Below are 18,861 nucleotides of genomic sequence, written 5' to 3' on the forward strand. Positions count from 1 at the left end.
CACTGCCTCCGAAAATCCAGCCCTGCCCCTAGTCCACTGTTAGTGCAGAGATGGAATCGGCTTCTGCGCATTCCCCGGCCTCTCTCCCCTGCCCACATCGCCTCTGTCTTGGGCCCAACAGGAAAAAGGGTCGGCATTCCCCTTGCGCTTCACTACCCTCCTGCACTCTGTTTTTTGTTTTTTTTTTTGAGACGGAGTCTCTCTGTCGCCCAGGCTGGGGTGCAGTGGCGCGATCTCGGCTCACTGCAACCTCCGCCTCCCGGGTTCACGCCACTGTCCTGCCTCAGCCTCCCGAGTACCTGGGACTACAGGCGCCCGCCACGCCCGGGTTTTTTTTTTTTTTTTTTTGTATTTTTTGGAGAGACGGGGTTTCACCATGTTAGGCGGGATGGTCTCGATCTCCTGACCTCATGATCCGCCCGCCTCGGCTTTCCAAAGTGCTAGGATTACAGGCGTGAGCCACCGCGCCCGCCCGGCCTACTACCCTCCTGCACTCTCCATGCCGCTCTGTGTACAGACCTATTCTGATGAGGTCCTTGCTGGTCCGCCATCTTCTCAATTATGCTTCGCTGTCAGCCAGTCAGGGGAGGTCTGTCATGTGGCTCATAATGCCGCCCTGGAATCTGGGAGACCTGAACAACCTCCGAGCCAACTGGGCCACAGTCCCTTGACCTTTCTCCGGTGACCCCGCAGCACCTTAGCCACACACCTCCAGGGTCACACAAGTTTTTCACCTGCAATACTAAAGTCAAACTCGCAAACAAAACCTGCTTTTCTGCCTCACTTTCACAGTATACTGCATACTGAATTTGTTCTGTAATGTCAGGGAGCTCCCCTATTCTTTGGTCCATTCATTGTCTCTCTGTCGAATAATTGACAGATTTCCTAATCCTCATTGTAACCCAACCTTTTAAGACTCTGCGGTGGCTCACGCCTGTAATCCCAGCACTTTGGGAGGCTGAGGCAAGCGGATCACCTAAGGTCAGAAGTTCAAGACCAGACTGCCCAACATAGTGAAACCCCATCTCTACTAAAAATACAAAAATTAACCGGGCGTGGTGGTGTGTGCCTGTAATCCCAGCTACTAGGGAGGCGGAGGCAGGGAGAACTGCTTGAACCTGGAAGGCAGAGGTTGCAGTGAGCCAAAATCACCACTGCACTTCAGCCTGGGTGACAGAGCGAGACTCTGTCTCAAAAAAAGAAATACAGGTTCAAGGAAAAGAGGACAGGAAAAGGAGGTCCCAGTCCTCCTGGGGCAGGCAGGAGATGGTTCCCAGAGGTGATGGTATTGGAACTGAGCCATGAAAGTTGAGTGGAAGTTCGCCAAACAAGCAGCAAAGGGAATTCTAAGCAGAGAGCAGTAGGTACGCAGTTACCACATGCAGGTACAAGAGAACACAGCATCTTCTATGAAGCATCATTACTGCAGTCCGTTGAAGTGTTACAGGGCCAGTGGTGAGAGAAATCCTGCCAAAGTCAGCAGGACCAGACTATGCAGCGTCTGGTAGTCCAGCCTAAGGTGTTGGACTTCATCCCTCAGAAGCCTGGAAAGTCATGAGAGGGTTTTCAGTATTTCACTCTAGGTTGGGTGCTGTGGCTCACACCTGTAATCCCAGCACTTTGGGAGGCTGAGGCAGGTGGATCACTTGAGGTCAGGAACTCGAGACCAGCCTGGCCAACATGGTGAAACCTCGTATCTACTAAAAATACAAAAATTAGCCGGGCGTGGCAGCCAGCGCCTATAGTCCCAGCCACTCAGGAGGCTGAGGCAGGAGAATCACTTAAACCCAGGAGGTAGAGGTTACAGTGAGCCAAGATCGCACCACTGCACTCCAACCTGGGCAACAGAGCGCAACTCATCTCAAAAAAAAAAAAGTGGCCAAGCACAGAGTGGCTCACGCCTGTAATGCCAGCACTTTGGCACTTTGGGAGGCCGAGGTGGGCAGATCACCAGATCACCTGAGGTCAGGAGTTCCAGACCAGCCTGGCTGACATGTGGAAACCTCATCTCTACTAAAAATACAAAAATTATCCAGGCGCGGTGGTGCATGCCTGTAATCCCAGCTACTCGGGAGGCTGAGGCAGGAGAATTGCATGAGCCTGGAAGGCAGAGGTTGCAGTGAGCCAAGATTGCAACACTGCACTCCACCCTGGAGGATAGAGTGAGACTCCATCTCCAAAAATGCGGAGCATGGATTGGAAAGACAAGAAAGCATGTAGAGAGAGGAGGCCTTTGCAATATTAACTGTAAACAAAATTTGCTGGGGAGGGGGGTGGTAGGCATGGTGGCTCATGCCTGTAATCCCAGCACTTTGGGAGACTGAGGTGGGAGGATTACCTGAGTTCAGGAGTTTGAGACCAGCCTGAGTAACATGGGGAGGCCCCATCACTTAAAAAAAGAAAAAAAAAAAAAAGGGTGGGGGGCTGGGCACAGTGTCTCATGTCTGTAATCCCAGCACTTTGGGAGGCCAAGGCGGGCAGATGACTTGAGGTCAGGAGTTCCAGACCAGCCTGGCCAACAGGCGAAACCCCATCTCTACTAAAAACACAAAAAAATTAGCCAGGCATGGTAACGGGCACCTGTAATCCCAGCTACTCAGGAGGCTGGGTTCTGATCAAACCCAGAAGGCGGAGGTTGCAGTGAGCAGGGATCCCACCACTGCACTCCAGCCTGGACCACAGAATGAGACTCCGTCTCAAAAAAAAAAAAAAAAAAAAAAATTGTCAGGCATGGTCGCTCACGCCTGTAATCTCAGCACTTTTGGAGGCTGAGGTGGGAGGATTGCTTGAAACCTGGAGTTTGAAATCAGCCTGGGCAACATAGGGAGACACCATCTCTACAAAACATTTTTAAAAATTAGCCGGGCATGGTGGCACGTGCCTGTAGTTCCAGCTATTCGGGAGGCTGAGGTGGGAGGGTCGCTTGAGCCTGGGAGTTCGAGACTGCAGTGAGCCATGATTGTGCCACTGTACTCAAGCCTGGGTGAAATAGTGAGACTCTATCTCAAAAAATAAACATCAATAAATAAACATAAATACACACATATTTTTATACATATATATACACACACACACATATATATATAACATACCCAGACTAGAGTGCAGTGGCATGATTATAACTCACTGCAGCCTCAAGCTCCTGAGCTCGAACGATCCTCCCTCCTCAGCCTCTTGAGTAGCTAACACTGCTGGTGCGGGTCACCAAGCCCGGCTAATTTTTTTTTTTTTTTTTTTTTTTTTTTTGAGACAGTCTCACTATGTTTCCCAGGCTGGTCTCAAGCTCCTGGTCTCAAGTGATTCTCCCACCTCCCGAGGAGGTGCATCAGTCTCCCAAGTAGCTAGGATTACAAGCACAAGCCACTGCACCTGGTTGCTCTATCACTGCCTGGTGGCCACCCCAATGTCCCCACTGGACCGTGGACACCTTGTGGACTAGGGTGATATCACAGTCATTTCTGTATCTCCAATAGCCAAACCAACCTGTATACGGTGGACAATCAACAAAAAAAGTTGTTGAATGAATGTATGGATTAATAATACTAATATGCCACCTAGCACATTAAGTGGGAAGGAGGTAGCATTCCAGAGAATGCCCTGGGTACCCCTTGCAGACCTCACCCCCTCGCTGTAGGAGAGGATGTTAGCCAAACAGCATCCCAGCTCCCAGTCCTCCCGTGAGCCATCAGTCAGGAACAGCTTCAGCCTCTTGGAGGTGAGCACGGAGCAGTCAGGAAAGGTGGACAGGGGTCGGGGGAGCCCAGGCTGGGCCCCGCTTCCCTGGGTCACCTGGAGTAAATATCACTATCAGTGGTTCTCAAACCAGAGTCACAGGCTTGTTAAAACACATTACAGGAACCAATTCTCTAAAAGTATCTGATTCAATAGGTTTGAGATGGGGCCAGAAAATTTGCATTTCTTTTTGTTGTTGTTGTTGTTGTTGTTGTTGTTGTTGTTGTTTTTGAGACAGAGTTTTGCTCTTGTGGCCAGGCTGGAGTGCAGTGGTGTGATCTCAGCTCACTGCAACCTCCGCACTCCCGGGTTCAAGCGATTCTCCTGCCTCAGCCTCCTGAGCATCTGGGATTACAGGCGCCTGCCACCACGCCTGGCTAATTTTTTGTATTTTTAGTACAGACGGGGTTTCATCATATTGGCCAGGCTGGTTTCAAACTCCTGACCTCAGGTGATCCACCCGCCTCAGCCTCCCGAAGTCCGGGGATTACAAGAGTGAGCCACTGTGCTCGGCCGAAAATTTGCATTTCTAATAGATGTCCAGGTGATGCTGGTGCTACTGGCCAAGGATCACACTTGGAGAACCACAGAATTCACCAGACCCACAGGCCACCCCGAAGCTCCAAGTCTGTCTGATATCTGCAACCCCCACCTCCCCGGTCCCCATGGAGAGTTGAGAGGAACTCGTGCTTTGGTAAAAGCAGATGGTTTACACGGAAACATCCAGGAGTATGTGCGTTTCAGAAAATAAGGGCAACCTGAGAAATTCCCTTGCCCCAAACACACAAACCACCCCAAACCAGAAACAGGGTTGATCCTCCACTCATCTCTAGAGTGTCCACTTCAGGAGCACAGGGGCTGGGCCTGGGCCAGGATCTCCAGCCCCTGCAACTGTGGGAACCCTCTAGGCCAAGTTCAGATGCTGCCTCCTCCCTGAGGCCTGCTGTGGCTCCCGCTTCTCAGGATGCTTTGATGGCTTCCTCCTGGGTATGGGTCCCAATATTCCTGCTGTGGGCACTCGTGTGTGTGTGGAAATCTTGTGCCACCTCCTGTTGGGTGCTCTCTTCAGGCAAGGGCCACTTCCTCATGTCCCACAGAACCTAGCCAAAATAGATCCTCTGAGAGTTTCACTTTAAAAGTTCAATGAAGGATCAAACTTTAAAGACTTCTTTTGGGGAGCCAGGTACAGTGCGGCTCATGCCTGTAATCCCAACACTTTAGGAGATGAGGCGGGCTTGAGCCCAGGAGTTCAAGACCAGCCTGGAAACATGGTGTCTCTACAAAAAACACAAAACTTGAAGCCAGATGCGGTGGCTCATGCCTATAATCCCAGCACTTTGGGAGGCCGAGGCGGGTAGATCATGAAGTCAGGAGATTGAGACCATCCTGACTAACATGGTGAAACCCTGTCTCTACTAAAAATACAACAAAATTAGCTGGGCGTGGTGGCAGGTGCCTGTAGTCCGGGTTACTCGGCAGGCTGAGGCAAGAGAATGGTGTGAACCCAGGAGGTGAAGCTTGCAGCGAGTTGAGATTGCGCCACTGCACTCCAGCCTGGGCAAAAGAGCAACACTCAAAAAAAAAAAAAAAAAAAAAGACAAGAAATCTTGCCAAAAGGGTTAGGCCAGTTTATACCCAATCAACAGTTTCTTCTTCTTCTTTTTTTTTTTTTTTCAGATGTTAACCGCTGTTTTATTATTATTATTTATTAATTAGAGACAGGGTCTTGCTATGTTGCCCAGGCTGGTCACAAACTCCTGAGCTCAAGCAATCCTCCCGCTTCAGTCTCCCAAAGTGCTGGGATTACAGGAATGAGCCACTGCACTGACCTATTAACTGCTGTGAACCTTTTAATGTCCTCCTTGCTGACTTTTCAAGGCAAATGAAAATATTTTTCACTTAAATCAACTCATGTTACACTTATTATTCAACAACCTTTTTCTCTGATTTAACATGGCACAGGTACAGCTGTCTTTCCGTGTTGGAACCCCAACCAACAGTTTCTGAGAATGCATGAACTCACCCAGGGTTTACTGTTACAAACAACAGGAGGGATTTTGCCAGTCTTTAAAGCAACAAATATGCCCTCTGCTAGACAAACTATCCCCGCGTACAGAAAACTGAAAGTCTCTCAATTCTCTTTAAGAGATTAGTTTCTTTGTATTGTTTTGTTTTGTTTTGTTTGAGACAGGGTCTCGCTTTTTCACCCAAGGTAGATAGGAGAATTGCTAGAACCTGAGAGGCAGAGGTTACAATGAGCTGAGATGGCACCACTGTACTCCAGCCTGGGTGACAGAGCAAGACTCTGTCTCAGAAAGAAAAAAAAAAAAAAGGAAATGTATTGTCTGGCAGTTCTGGAGGCTGGAGTTCAAGATCAAGGTGTCTGCAAGGGCTGTGCTCCTTCTGAAGGTGCCAGGGAAGGATGTATTGCCAACTTTGTTCTAACTTCTGGTGGTTCCCTGGCAGCATAACTCCAACCTCCATCTGGTGTTGTGTGTGTGTGCCTGTGTCCAAATTTCCCCTTTTTGTAAGGACATTAGATATACTGGATTAGGGACCCACTCTACTTCAGTAGGGCCCCATCTTAACGGATTACATTTATGATAACCCTATATCCAAATGAGTGGCCGGGCACAGCGGCTCACAGCTGTAATCCCAGGACTTTCGGGAGGCGGAGGCGGGCAGATCATGAGCTCAGGAGTTCAAGACCAGCCTGGCCAACACGGCGAAACCCCGTCTCTACTAAAATTACAAAAATTAGCTGGGCATGGTGGCATGCACCTGTAGTCCTAGCTACTTGAGGAGGCTGAGGCAGGAGAATTGCTTGAACCGGGAGGTGAAGGTTGCAGTGACCCGAGATCGTGCCACTGCACTCCAGCCTGGGCAACAGAGCTAGACTTTGTCTCAAAGAAACAAACCAAAACAAAGTAAGGTCACATTCTGAGGTACTAGGGGTAAGAACTTTGACACATGAATTCAGGGAGGATGCAATTCAACCCGTAACAGAATGTGTAAGTTTAGTTTAAGGATCTATAATAAAATAAACACTGACATAGCCAGGACGCAGCTTAAGAAAGAAAAGAGGCGGCCGGGCGTGGTGGCTCAAGCCTGTAATCCCAGCACTTTGGGAGGCCGAGACGGGTGGATCATGAGGTCAGGAGATCGAGACCATCCTGGCTAACACGGTGAAACCCCGTCTCTACTAAAAAATACAAAAAAAATAGCCGGGCGAGGTGGCGGGCGCCTGTAGTCCCAGCTACTCGGGAGGCTGAGGCAGGAGAATGGCATAAACCCGGGAGGCAGAGCTTGCAGTGAGCTGAGATCCAGCCACTGCACTCCAGCCTGGGCGACAGAGCGAGACTCCGTCTCAAAAAAAAAAAAAAAAAAAAAAAAGCTCATTTTCTCTTGCTGCCGCCACGTAAGAAGTGCCCACCACGATTCTGAGGCCCCTCCCCCAGCCATGCGGAACAAAGTACCTTTCACCTCCCACCATGATTCTGAGGCTTCCCCAGTCATGTAGAATAAACTGACACAGCCACCCCAGTTTTCAACAACTATGACCCAGTCAGCAGCCATCAACATGCAGCCAACAACATGGAGTCAAGACCCTCTACCAGCAAAAACATTAGAACTCACTGAAGGATGAGATGATTGTTAGCATTTTTTAGCAATCAAGTATTTTTAATTAAGGCATGTACATTATTTTTTACACATAATGCTATTGCATACTTAACAGACTATGGCATAGTATAACATAACTTTTGTATGCACTAGAAAATCAAAAAAAGTGTGTGACTTACTTAATTGCAATATTTGTTGTATTGTGGTGGTCTGGAATTGACTGCATAGTATCTTTGATATTGCTTATAATCTGGAATATCAAAACTTGTTTGAAGCAGTCAAAACAGAAATGTTAGAGCCTTGGTGCTTAAGATAATATTAAAAACATTGTTGCATTGCTTATACGATATGAAGAAAAATGAGGAATAAACTAAACATTTAAGTAAAGAAAAAAAAAAAAAAAAAGAAAAGAAAAGAGGCGGCTGGGCGTGGTGGCTCAAGCCTGTAATCCCAGCACTTTGGGAGGCCGAGACGGGCGGATCACGAGGTCAGGAAATCGAGACCATTCTGGCTAACCCGGTGAAACCCCGTCTCTACTAAAAAATACAAAAAACTAGCCGGGCGAGGTGGCGGGCGCCTGTAGTCCCAGCTACTCGGGAGGCTGAGGCAGGAGAATGGCGTAAACCCGGGAGGCGGAGCTTGCAGTGAGCTGAGATCCGGCCACTGCACTCCAGCCTGGGCGACAGAGCGAGACTCTGCCTCAAAAAAAAAAAAAAAAGAAAGAAAGAAAGAGGCTGGGCGCAGTGGCTCAAGCCTGTAATCCCAGAACTTTGGGAGGTCAAGGAGGGCAGATCACTTGAGTTCAGGAGTTTGAGACCAGCCTGGCCAACATGGTGAAACCCCCGTCTCTACTTAAAAAAAACACAAAAATTAGCCGAGCGTGGTGGCAAATGCCTGTAGTCCCAGCTATTCGGGAAGCTGAGGCAGGAGAATCGCTTGAACCCAGGAGGCGAAGGTTGCAGTGAGCCGAGATGGCATCACTGCACTCCAGCCTGGGCGACATAGCAAGACTCTGTCTCAAAAAAAAAAAAAAAAAAAGAGAAGAGATTAAAAAATCATTTCAGGCTGGATGTAGTAGTACACACCTATAGTCTTAGCACTTTGGGAGCCAAGGAGGGCGGATCACTTGAGCCCGGGAGTTCAAGACCAGTCTAGGCAGCATAATGAGACTTTGTCTCTACAAAAAAATAAAATAAAAAACCCAGCCGTCACGGTGTGTGCCTGTGGTCCCAGCTACTTGGGAGGCTGAGGTAGGAAGATCACCTGAGACTGGGGAGGTGGAGGCTACAGTGAGCTGTGATCAAGCCACTGCACTCCTGCCTGGGTGATAGAATGATACTGTCTCAAAAAGAAAAAAATTTTTCTTTTTTTTTTTTTTTTTTTTGAGACAGAGTCTCGCTTAGTCGCCCAGGTTGGAGTGCAGTGGCGCGATCTCGGCTCACTGCAAGCTCCGCCTCCCGGGTTCATGCCATTCTCCTGCCTCAGCCTCCCAAGTAGCTGGGACTACAGGCGCCCGCCGCCTCGCCCGGCTAATTTTTTGCATTTTTAGTAGAGACGGGGTTTCACAGTGTTAGCCAGGATGGTCTCGATCTCCTGACCTTGTGATCCGCCCGCCTCGGCCTCCCAAAGTGCTGGGATTACAGGCGTGAGCCACCGCGCCCGGCCAATTTTTTTTCTTTTTGAGACAGAGTTTTGCTCTTGTTGCCCAGGCTGGAGTGCAATGGCACATGCAATCTCGGCTCACCACAACCACCACCTCCCAGGTTGAAGCAATTCTCCTGCCTCAGCCTCTCAAGTGGCTGGCATTACAGGCATGCGCCACCACGCCTGGCTAATTTTGTATTTTTAGTAGAGACGGGGTTTCTCCATGTTGGTCAGGCTGGTCTCGAACTCCTGACCTCAGGTGATCCGCCCACCTCGGCCTCCTGAGGTGCTGGGATTACAGGCGTGAGCCACCAAGCCCGGCCTAAAAAGGTCCAAATTTTATATCACCTGCAGCGGTGAATAAAGGTTCTCACTATTAGTAGCCATCAATAATTTCTTAAGAGACTACCATTACAAAGCCTATTTCTCCTGATAACAAGTTATCAGAAATTGTGTGTAGCTGTTTCAAACATGAAACCTGACATAAAAAGTTATTTTCATAGAAGCGAGCTCACATTTCACATGTATTTATTTAGCTACAGTGTCTCATTCTGTCACCCAGGCTGGAGTGCAGTGGTGTGATCATAGCCCACAGCAGCCTTGAACTCCTGGGTTAAAATGATCCTCCCACCTCAGCCTCTCAAGTAGCTGGGACTATAGGTCACACCACCACACTCGGCTATTTTTAACTTATTTATTCATTTATTTATTTTGAGACGGAGTCTCGCTCTGTCACATAGGCTGGAGTGCACTGGTGCAATTTCGGCTCACTGCAACCTCCGCATCCCAGGTTCAAGCAATTCTCCTGCCTCAGCCTCCCAAGTAGCCGGGATTACACGTATGCACCACCATGTCTAGTTAATTTTTGTATTTTTAGTAGAGATGGGGTTTCACTATGTTAGCCAGGCTGGTCTCGAACTCCCGATCTCAAGTGATCCGCCCGCCTCAGCCTCCCAAAGTGCTGGCATTACAAGAGTGAGCCAGGGTGCCTCGCCCCTGTGCGTCCTTCTTGATAAGGAAAGGGAGGTTCCTGGCTGTTATCAGGAGAATGTCAGTTGCTTGCTCTGTGGAGAGGAAAGGAAGAATACAGGCAACCGTTCTCTTCCCTTTTCGGATACAAATGATCTGCACAAAGTGGTCATCACTAGGCCTCTCTTGTCCAGGCAATTTCCTCCTTAACTTGTCATACATGCTACACATTTTGTGCTTTCCCTCATCCATTCTAGCTTCAGGCAATAATGACTTTCATAGTCCTTCGCATCAAGGAGTAATCTGTAGGTTTTCTCAATTATGACAGGGTTTTGTTTGTTTGTGTGAGATGGAGTCTCCCTCTGTCGCCAGGCTGGAGTGCAATGGCATGATCTTGGCTCACTGCAACCTCCACCTCCCAGGTTCAAGCGATTCTCCTGCCTCAGCCTCCCGAGTAGCTGGGACTACAGGCGCCCGCCACCACGCCCGGCTAATTTTTGTATTTTTAGTAGAGACGGGGTTTCACCGTGTTAGCCAGGATGGTCTCGATCTCTTGACCTCACGATCTGCCCGCCTCAGCCTCCCAAAGCGCAGGGATTACAGGTTTGAGCCACTGCGCTCGGCCATGACAAGGGTTTTCTCCTCTTGTCTCGAACTTTTCTTCTGTCTCATTATCCTCACTCCAAGATGTCACAAGAGCATCAGTCATTTTTTGCTGATTATTTACACTAGAAACAGTCAGCTTTCCGAAAGTGCCCGCAAATTGCACTGGATTATAGGCGTGCTCAGGTTTGGCCAACTGAGGGGTGATGAGCTTGGTGCACTCCTTTTTAGGGCCATCACCTTATTTTTCTTCAGCAGCTGACAGTTTTTCCAAGTAATTCTGGTAATAAAAATCTTCCAGGTAGGGATCAGTGGTTTGCAATTGCATCATCTGGATTTTAGGGACCCAATCCTTTTCCTGCTGCAACATGAGATTGGCATATGGATCCTTTCAGAGATTATCTTGATGAGTGTTCCATTGACTTCCTCTATCTCCTGCACCATTGAGATTCTGATGCTGATTTCTATTCTGTTGCTGTCTCTGATGCAAGAGTCAACAATGCTGTGGATGAAAGTGAGTTGTGTCCAGTATAAACATTGGGGCCTGAGATCTTAGGCTTTGCAGGTGGAGTCCTGGGCCAGGAGGGTGCTGCCGTGGAGGTGGTGCAGCAGGAGTGGAGCACTAAAGAAGGCACAGAAGCCTGGTGCTGGGGGAAGCATCTGCCCACTGGCCCTTGTAGTAATTTGGGATTCATGGCAGCAAACAGACTACCAACAAATCCAGGGACCCATGCGAACTGGCTGGGAGACATACATCCAGGCTGTAGCGGGACACAGCAGAGCTGACTTGGAGATGTCCTGTCACCATAGGGAGCAGGATAATGCGGTGGCATTGGGGGCTGAACATGGACAGGCTTGGGACACAGAAAGTGTTGGGCGAGACTGGGTACAGTCATCTGCTTAGGTGGGGCGCCTATGGGGACAGCTCTAACAGGAGGACTGCCAATGATAGATGAAGTTGACCGCCTCGGTAACGCATGTTCAGAAAGGTCCTGATCATCTTCTGGACCCTGGGGGCCTCTGAGGCAAGGCACATTCTAATACAGACACTGTAGGCACTTCCTGAGTGAGCAGTAGTCTTTGGATTACCCTCAGAACTTCAGATTCATCCCAGATCCTGGAATTCAGACTTCCTGGTTGGGGTTATAAAACTGGCCTGGTTTGCACTGTCCTCATGATTGCCAGATCTTCTAGTTCATTTTCAGTTACCATCTTACTGAGCCTTTCTACTAGATTCTCCTCATGGTCACCCAACAAATCCATTTCATGCCTCTCTCCATTGCCTTTTTGTTCAATAACTGCCACTGGTTGCTTTTCTTCCAGTTCAGCCAGGCACTCATGTGCTTCCTGCCAATGATTATCAGTTGCACCTGACCCAAATGTATTATCACTGAATTGATCAATTTCCTCATCTTCTTTTCCCAGGCCCTGAAATGCATCTTCAACTTCATCCACAGGACAATCCTCCAAAGACTCTTGGGGAGGGAGGGAGTGGGGAGAAAAGTAGGAAAGAGAGGGAAGAAGCACTGACTCCCCGGGCTGGGGTCCTCCACCAACTCAGGACCTCTGGCCGCTGCCATACCCTCAGTTGCAATTATATTTAAAGACTTGGGCCAGCTGGGCGCGGTGGCTCACGCCTGTAATCCCAGCACTTTGGGACTCTGAGGCGAGAGGATCACCTGAGGTCAGGAGTTCGAGACCAGCCTGGCCAACACAGTGAAACCATTTCTCTGCTAAAAATACAAAAATTAGCTGAGCGTGGTGGCACATGCCTGTAATCCCAGCTACTCCAGAGGCTGAGCCAGGAAAATTGCTTGAACCCAGGAGGCAGAGGTTACAGTGAGCCGAAATCGCGCCACTGCACTCCAGCCTGGGTGACAAAGCAAGATTCTGTCTCAAAAAAAAAAAAAAAAAAAAAAGACGGGCCAGGCACAGTGGCTCATGCCTGTAATCCCAGCACTGTGGGAGGCCAGCCTGGTCAACATGGTGAAACTCCATCTCTACTAAAAATCCACCTACCAAAAAAAAAAAAAAAAAAAAAAAAAAAAACTTAGCCAGGAGTGGTGGCACATGCCTGTATTCCCAGCCACTTGGGAGGCTGAGGTGGGAGGATTGCTTGAACCGGGAGGCAGAGGTTGCAGTGAGCTGAAACTGCACCACTGCACCCCAGCCTGGGCAACTGAGCAAGCTTCCATCTCAAAAAAAAAAAAAAAAAAAAAAAAAAAAAAGCTGTCACAGATGCCAGTAGGAGAACAGGTTAGTTGCAAATGGATGGGAGGTATTAAAATTTGTGAAGATGGAGCTGGGGAACTACTCCCAGGAGAGATGCACACCAGCCTCCTCCTTCCTGGGCCAGCTGCACCTTGGGCACACGGGACCAGAACTCCTCTAGCAGGAGGTCCATGGGTCCCCTGTCCAAGACAAGCAGTGGCGCTCTCTGCAGCTGACTGCTTAAGTGGATGTCCAGGGTGTGGACCCCCACCTTGGCCCAGCCAGCTCATCAGAACAACATGTTCACTTTCCACAGGAACCATGGACATAAAATAGAATCCTGCCCCACACAGGCCACCATAGGCCCTGCCCAGCTGCCCCAAAGAGGGTGGTGATCAACATTTATTGGCTCACTTGCCAATAAATCACACTGAGTGTCCATGACACACTGCTGCAGAGGAGGCTGAGCCCAGCCTGGTTCTGAGGATGAGTCTGCTTGGCCTGTTGATAATCTCACCTCCTTGTCAATGATTGTCAACACTTGGTTCAGAAATGGACACGTGACTCTATTTGGGCCGATGTGGAGAGGCTGGCTGGGGTTCTTTCTTCAAAAGCATCTAGAAGTGACTCTTTTTTTTTTTTTTTTTTTTTTTTTTTTTTGAGATGGAGTCTCGCTCTGTCACCCAGGCTGGAGTGCAGTGGTGCAATCTTGGCTCACTTCAAGCTCCGCCTGCTGAGTTCACGCCATTCTCCCCCTCAACCTCCCAAGTAGCTGGGACTACAGGCACCCGCTACCACGCCCAGCTAAATTTTGCTTTTGTATTTTTAGTAGAGACGGGGTTTCACTGTGTTAGCCAAGATGGTCTCCATCTCCAGACCTTGTGATCCATCCACCTCGGCCTCCTGAAGTGCTGGGGTTACAAGTGTGAGCCACCACACCCAGCCTAGAAGTGACTCTTTTTTTTTTTTTTTTTTTTTTTTTTTGAGACGGAGTCTCGCTCTGTCGCCCAGGCTGGAGTGCAGTGGCCGGATCTCAGCTCACTGCAAGCTCCGCCTCCTGGGTTTATGCCATTCTCCTGCCTCAGCCTCCCGAGTAGCTGGGACTACAGGCGCCCGCCACCTCGCCCGGCTAGTTTTTTGTATTTTTTAGTAGAGACGGGGTTTCACCGTGTTAGCCAGGATGGTCTCGATCTCCTGACCTCGTGATCCGCCTGTCTCGGCCTCCCAAAGTGCTGGGATTACAGGCTTGAGCCACCGCGCCCAGCCGAAGTGACTCTTTTTTTTGAGATGGAGTCTCACTCTGTCACCCAAACTGGAGTGCAGTGGCACGATCTTGGTTCACTGCAACCTCTGCCTCTTGGGTTCAAGCGATTCTCCTGCCTCAGCCTCCTGAGTAGCTGAGATTACAGGTGCCCACCACCATGCCCAGCTAATTTCAGTATTTTTAGTAGAGATGGGGTTTCCCTATGTTGGCCAGGCTGGTCTCAAACTCCTGACCTCCAGTGATCCATCCACCTCAGTCTCTCAAAGTGCTGGGATTACAGCTTTGCACTCTGTGTTATGTCAGCCTGTACATGGTCTTCTTAAGCCAGTTTGAGTTGGTTCCTTACAGCAAAAAGCATCCTTACTCATGGCTCTGGGACAATCAGAAGACCAGATAATCAAATACCATTCACTGTGCCTTACCTGCATTCTACAAAGTAATATTGTCCTCACTTGAAGATGGAGAAATGAAGGTTCAGAGAGGCTAAGTAACATGCCCAAGGTCACACATTCCCCACGCCATGTCAGGACTACAGCCCACGTGGGACCCACTCCAGATTCCATGTTCTTTATCCTGGCAACATGCCAGCAAAGGAGGACGCAAAAGAACGTTAAAAGCAGACAAAGGAGCTCAGGAAACTCCGCAGTTTGGGGCACTCAGCAAAGGGGCCAATAGCCCCTGACTTCAGCAGACAGGGAGCCAGAAGCACTTACAATTGGAGTTTACAAGGGAAGGTACTACTTGCTACTTAAAAAGTCAGGGAACAGATTTCTATAAAAGCCATCGCCTTGGCAAGGCGTGGTGGCTCACATCAGTAATCCCAGCACTTTGGGAGGTCAAGGTGGGGGGAATTGCTTGAGCTCAGGAGTTCAAGACCAGCCTGGCCAACCTGGTGAAACCCAGTCTCCAATAAAAGTTCAAAAATTAGGGGGACGTGGTGTCTCACACCTGTAATCTCAACTACTTGGGAGACTAAGGCAGGAGAATCACTTGAACCCAAGAGGTGGAGGTTGCAGTAAGCTGAGATCCTGCTACTGCACTACAGCCTGGGTGACAGAGAGAGACTCGTCTCAAAACAAAACAAAACACCAGCCTGGGTGTGGTGGCTCACACCTGTAATCCCAGAACTTTAGGAGGCTGAGGCAAGAGGATTGTTTGAGCTCGGGATTCAAGACCAGCCTGGGTAATATACCGAGATCTCACCTCTACAAAAAATTTAAAAATTAGCCAGGGTGGTGGCAAGGGCCTGTAGATCCAGCTACTTGGGAGGCTGAGGCAGGAGGATCAGTTGAGCCCAGGAGGTCAAGGCTGCAATGAGCTGTGGTACAGAGTACAGAGCACCACTGTACTCTGGCGAGTACATCACTGCCTGGGTGACAGAGTAAGACAGAGCGATACTCTGTCTCAAAAATAAATAAATAAAAATAAAAAAGGCCAGGTGCAGTGGCTCATGCCTGTAATCACAGCACTTTAGGAGGCTGAGGCAGGAAGATCACTTGAGCTCAGGAGTTTGAGACCAGCCTGGGCAACATAGTGAGAACTGTGTCTCTACCAAAAAAAAAAAAAAGAGGGAGAGAGAGTAAAAAACGTCAGGCCTCACCCATAGCCTACTAAATCAGAACCTTCAGAGAATTGGGAGGGGGCAGGAATGTGTCTTTTAACAGGTTCCCTGGGTAACTGGTGGAGGAGTATACAGCTTGAAGGGTTCCAAGCTTCTATCTCCAGCCCAGACTAGGGCCCTGAATTTCAGACTTGTGTATCCAACTACTTACCTGACATATCCTTTTGGATCTCAATTTTTATTTTTTCTTTTTGAGACAGTCTTAGTCAGTCATTCGGGCTGGAGTACAATTGCACGATCACAGCTCACTGCAACCTCCGCCTCTGGGTTCAAGCAATTCTTCTACCACAGGTGCCCACCACCACTCTCACCTAATTTTTTTTTTTTTTTTTTTTTTTTTTTTTTTTTTGGAGACGGAGTCTCGCTCTGTCGCCCAGGCTGGAGTGCAGTGGCCGGATCTCAGCTCACTGCAAGCTCCGCCTCCCGGGTCTACGCCATTCTCCTGCCTCAGCCTCCCGAGTAGCTGGGACTACAGGCGCCCGCCACCTCGCCCGGCTAGTTTTTTGTATTTTTTAGTAGAGACGGGGTTTCACTGTGTTAGCCAGGATGGTCTCGATTTCCTGACCTCGTGATCCGCCCGTCTCGGCCTCCCAAAGTGCTGGGATTACAGGCTTGAGCCACCGCGCCCGGCCATTTTTTTTTTTTTTTTAAACTAAGTTTCACTCTTGTTGCCCAGGCGGGAATGCAGTGATGCGATCTAGGCTCCCTGTAGCCTCTGCCTCCCAGGTTCAGTCAATTCTCCTGCCTCAGCCTCCCAAGTAGCTGGGATTACAGGCGCCCACCACCATCCCTGGCTAATTTTTGTATTTTTAGTAGAGACAGTGTTTAACCCTCTTGGCCAGGCTGGTCCTAAACTCCTGACCTCGTGATCCACCTGCCTCAGCCTCCCAAAGTGGTGGGATTACAAGCGTGAGCCACCCCGCCCAGTGAAGTCTTCTGTTTTTGAGATGGAGTCTCACTGTCGCCCACGCTGGAGTGCAGTGGCGCAAGCTCAGCTCACTGCAACCTCCACCTCCCGGGTTCAAGCAATTCTCCTGCTTCAGTCTCCCGAGTAGCTGGCATTATAGGCACCCGCTACCATATCTGGCTAATTTTTGTATTTTTAATAGAGACAGGATTTCCCCGTGTTGGCCAGGCTGGTCTCAAACTCCTGACCTCCAGTGATCCATCTGCTTAGGCCTTCCAAAGCGCTAGGATTACAGGTGTGAGTGACTATGCCTGGCCCACTCCTGCGTGTTTGTTCAGTTGTTAACTTCTTAGATCTTATTTTGTATCTCCCCCCTCCTCATTTTTCTCTATAGCAATTCACACCCTCTAATCTTTCCTTGTTTTTGTCTGTATCCCTCATTAGGATGTCAGTTTTGGTTGGGTGTGGTGACAGAAGGTGACAGAATGAGACTCTGTCACAAAAAAAGAAAAAGAAGAATGCCAGCTTAATGAGGTCAGGAGTTTTTGTCAGTTTCATTCACTGCTGAATCCCCAGAGCCTGATCGTGGCCCATGGGAGGTGCTTAATAAAGGTTAACAAATGAATGAAGGGGACACCTGGAGCCTGGAGAGAAGTGAGTTGCTCAAGGTCATAGCCATCAAGAATGAATGGCGGCCGGGCGCGGTGGCTCAAGCCTGTAATCCCAGCACTTTGGGAGGCCGAGACGGGCGGATCACGAGGTCAGGAGATCGAGACCATCCTGGTGAACACGGTGAAACCCCGTCTCTACTAAAAAATACAAAAAAAACTAGCCGGGCGAGGTGGCGGGCGCCTGTAGTCCCAGCTACTCGGGAGGCTGAGGCAGGAGAATGGCGGGAACCCGGGAGGCGGAGCTTGCAGTGAGCTGAGATCCGGCCACAGCACTCCAGCCTGGGTGACAGAGCAAGACTCCGTCTCAAAAAAAAAAAAAAAAAAAAAAGAATGAATGGCTTTCATCTTAGAACGAATAAAGCACCGAGTCCACAGCTCCGGCCCAAGGTCCTTCTTACAGCCGTGCCAGGTACTGGACCTCACGCCCAGGACAGAGCCAAGGGATACGCCAACTTCAGGGAGTGACTCTTGGACTCTACCAAGACCAGGGTGCTTACACAACCAAGTCCGGGGACCGCCATGAAAGAGGAGCAGTAACAGGGAGCCTGGAGATATCGGTGCCACAGTCCTGCATGGGTGGAGGCCAAGGCAGCCGTGGCCAAGGCCAGGAGCCATCTCCCCTCCCACCCCTCCGGCTGCCTGAGTGCAGGCATGACAGACAGTGGCTGGGCCCAGAAGCCCGACCCCCTGGGGGTGGGGGAGAGGCTTGCAGTTCCCATCAGCTGCTGCGGGTCGCCCCAGCACCAAGGGGAGCTTCACTATGGCCCACGCTCCCTTCCTGGTGTTGACCCCAACCCAGCAGGGAGCATCCTGTCCAAGTACAGGCTCTGCCTCCTTGCGCCCTCTGGTGGCCACACTGGTTAGCGCCAGAGGGGAACCCAGGATCTCCCCCAGCCCCTCCCAGGGGGTTCCTCTTCCCCTAAGTCAAGGTTTCAGCTGCACAAGAGATGATCCAAAGAGCTGGGGGATATCAGCAGCCCTTGGACTGGCTGGGCCCACCCTGACCAGCAAGGTGAGGCTGGTAATGACTTCGGGGATGACTACATCCGCCCCACTGGGTGAGCACTCACTGTGGGCCAGACTCAGGCCAGGCCACTCTATACCCAACCAGCCACAATGACCAAAGAGTAGACTAAGGCCCAGGGAAGGGATGACACCCACCCAAGATCACCCAGCACAGAGGCGATGCTGGATCGGCCTGACTCCTCGCCTGTCCTCCCGTCTCTCTCCCTCTAATTGCTCAACCATAGATCAGGAAGCCTCCTCCCATGCCAGCTGAGATACAGAGGCTCAGCCATGAGTTAAAAAATATGAAGTAAAAATACAAAAATTAGCTGGGCGAGGGGGCGCATGCCTGTAATCCCAGCTACTAGGAAGGCTGAGGCAGGAGAATCACTTGAACCCAAGAGGCGGAGGCTGCAGTGAGCTGAGATCGCGCCACTGCATTCCAGCCTGGGTGACAGAGTGAGACTCCATCTTAAAAACAAACAAATATATATATACATATATAAAGTGGCAGGGTGCAGTGGCTCACGGCCTCTCATCCCAGCACTGTGGGAGGCCAAGGTGGGTAGTTTGAGCCCAGGAGTTTGAGACCAGCCTGGGCAACATGCAAAAC

General features: G+C 49.9%; 2 protein-coding genes and 1 pseudogene across 2 annotated transcripts in view; 1 reads left to right on the plus strand and 2 right to left on the minus strand.

Annotated features, from left to right (window-relative positions):
- Positions 1-534, minus strand: part of ODF2 (outer dense fiber of sperm tails 2) — a 45,902-nt gene extending 45,368 nt beyond the window's left edge. The window contains exon 1 of the mRNA XM_050759846.1: positions 520-534. The gene's annotated coding sequence lies outside the window, so the exon portion shown is untranslated. The remainder of the gene's footprint in view (positions 1-519) is intronic.
- The window catches only part of GOLGA2 (golgin A2), a 434,268-nt gene that overhangs the window by 222,882 nt on the left and 192,525 nt on the right, over positions 1-18,861 (plus strand). The window lies entirely within an intron of this gene.
- LOC126937259 (protein PAT1 homolog 1-like) lies at positions 40-17,817 on the minus strand (annotated as a pseudogene).

This window comes from Macaca thibetana, chromosome 15 (genome assembly GCF_024542745.1).
Source record: "Macaca thibetana thibetana isolate TM-01 chromosome 15, ASM2454274v1, whole genome shotgun sequence".
Taxonomy (NCBI): domain Eukaryota; kingdom Metazoa; phylum Chordata; class Mammalia; order Primates; family Cercopithecidae; genus Macaca; species Macaca thibetana.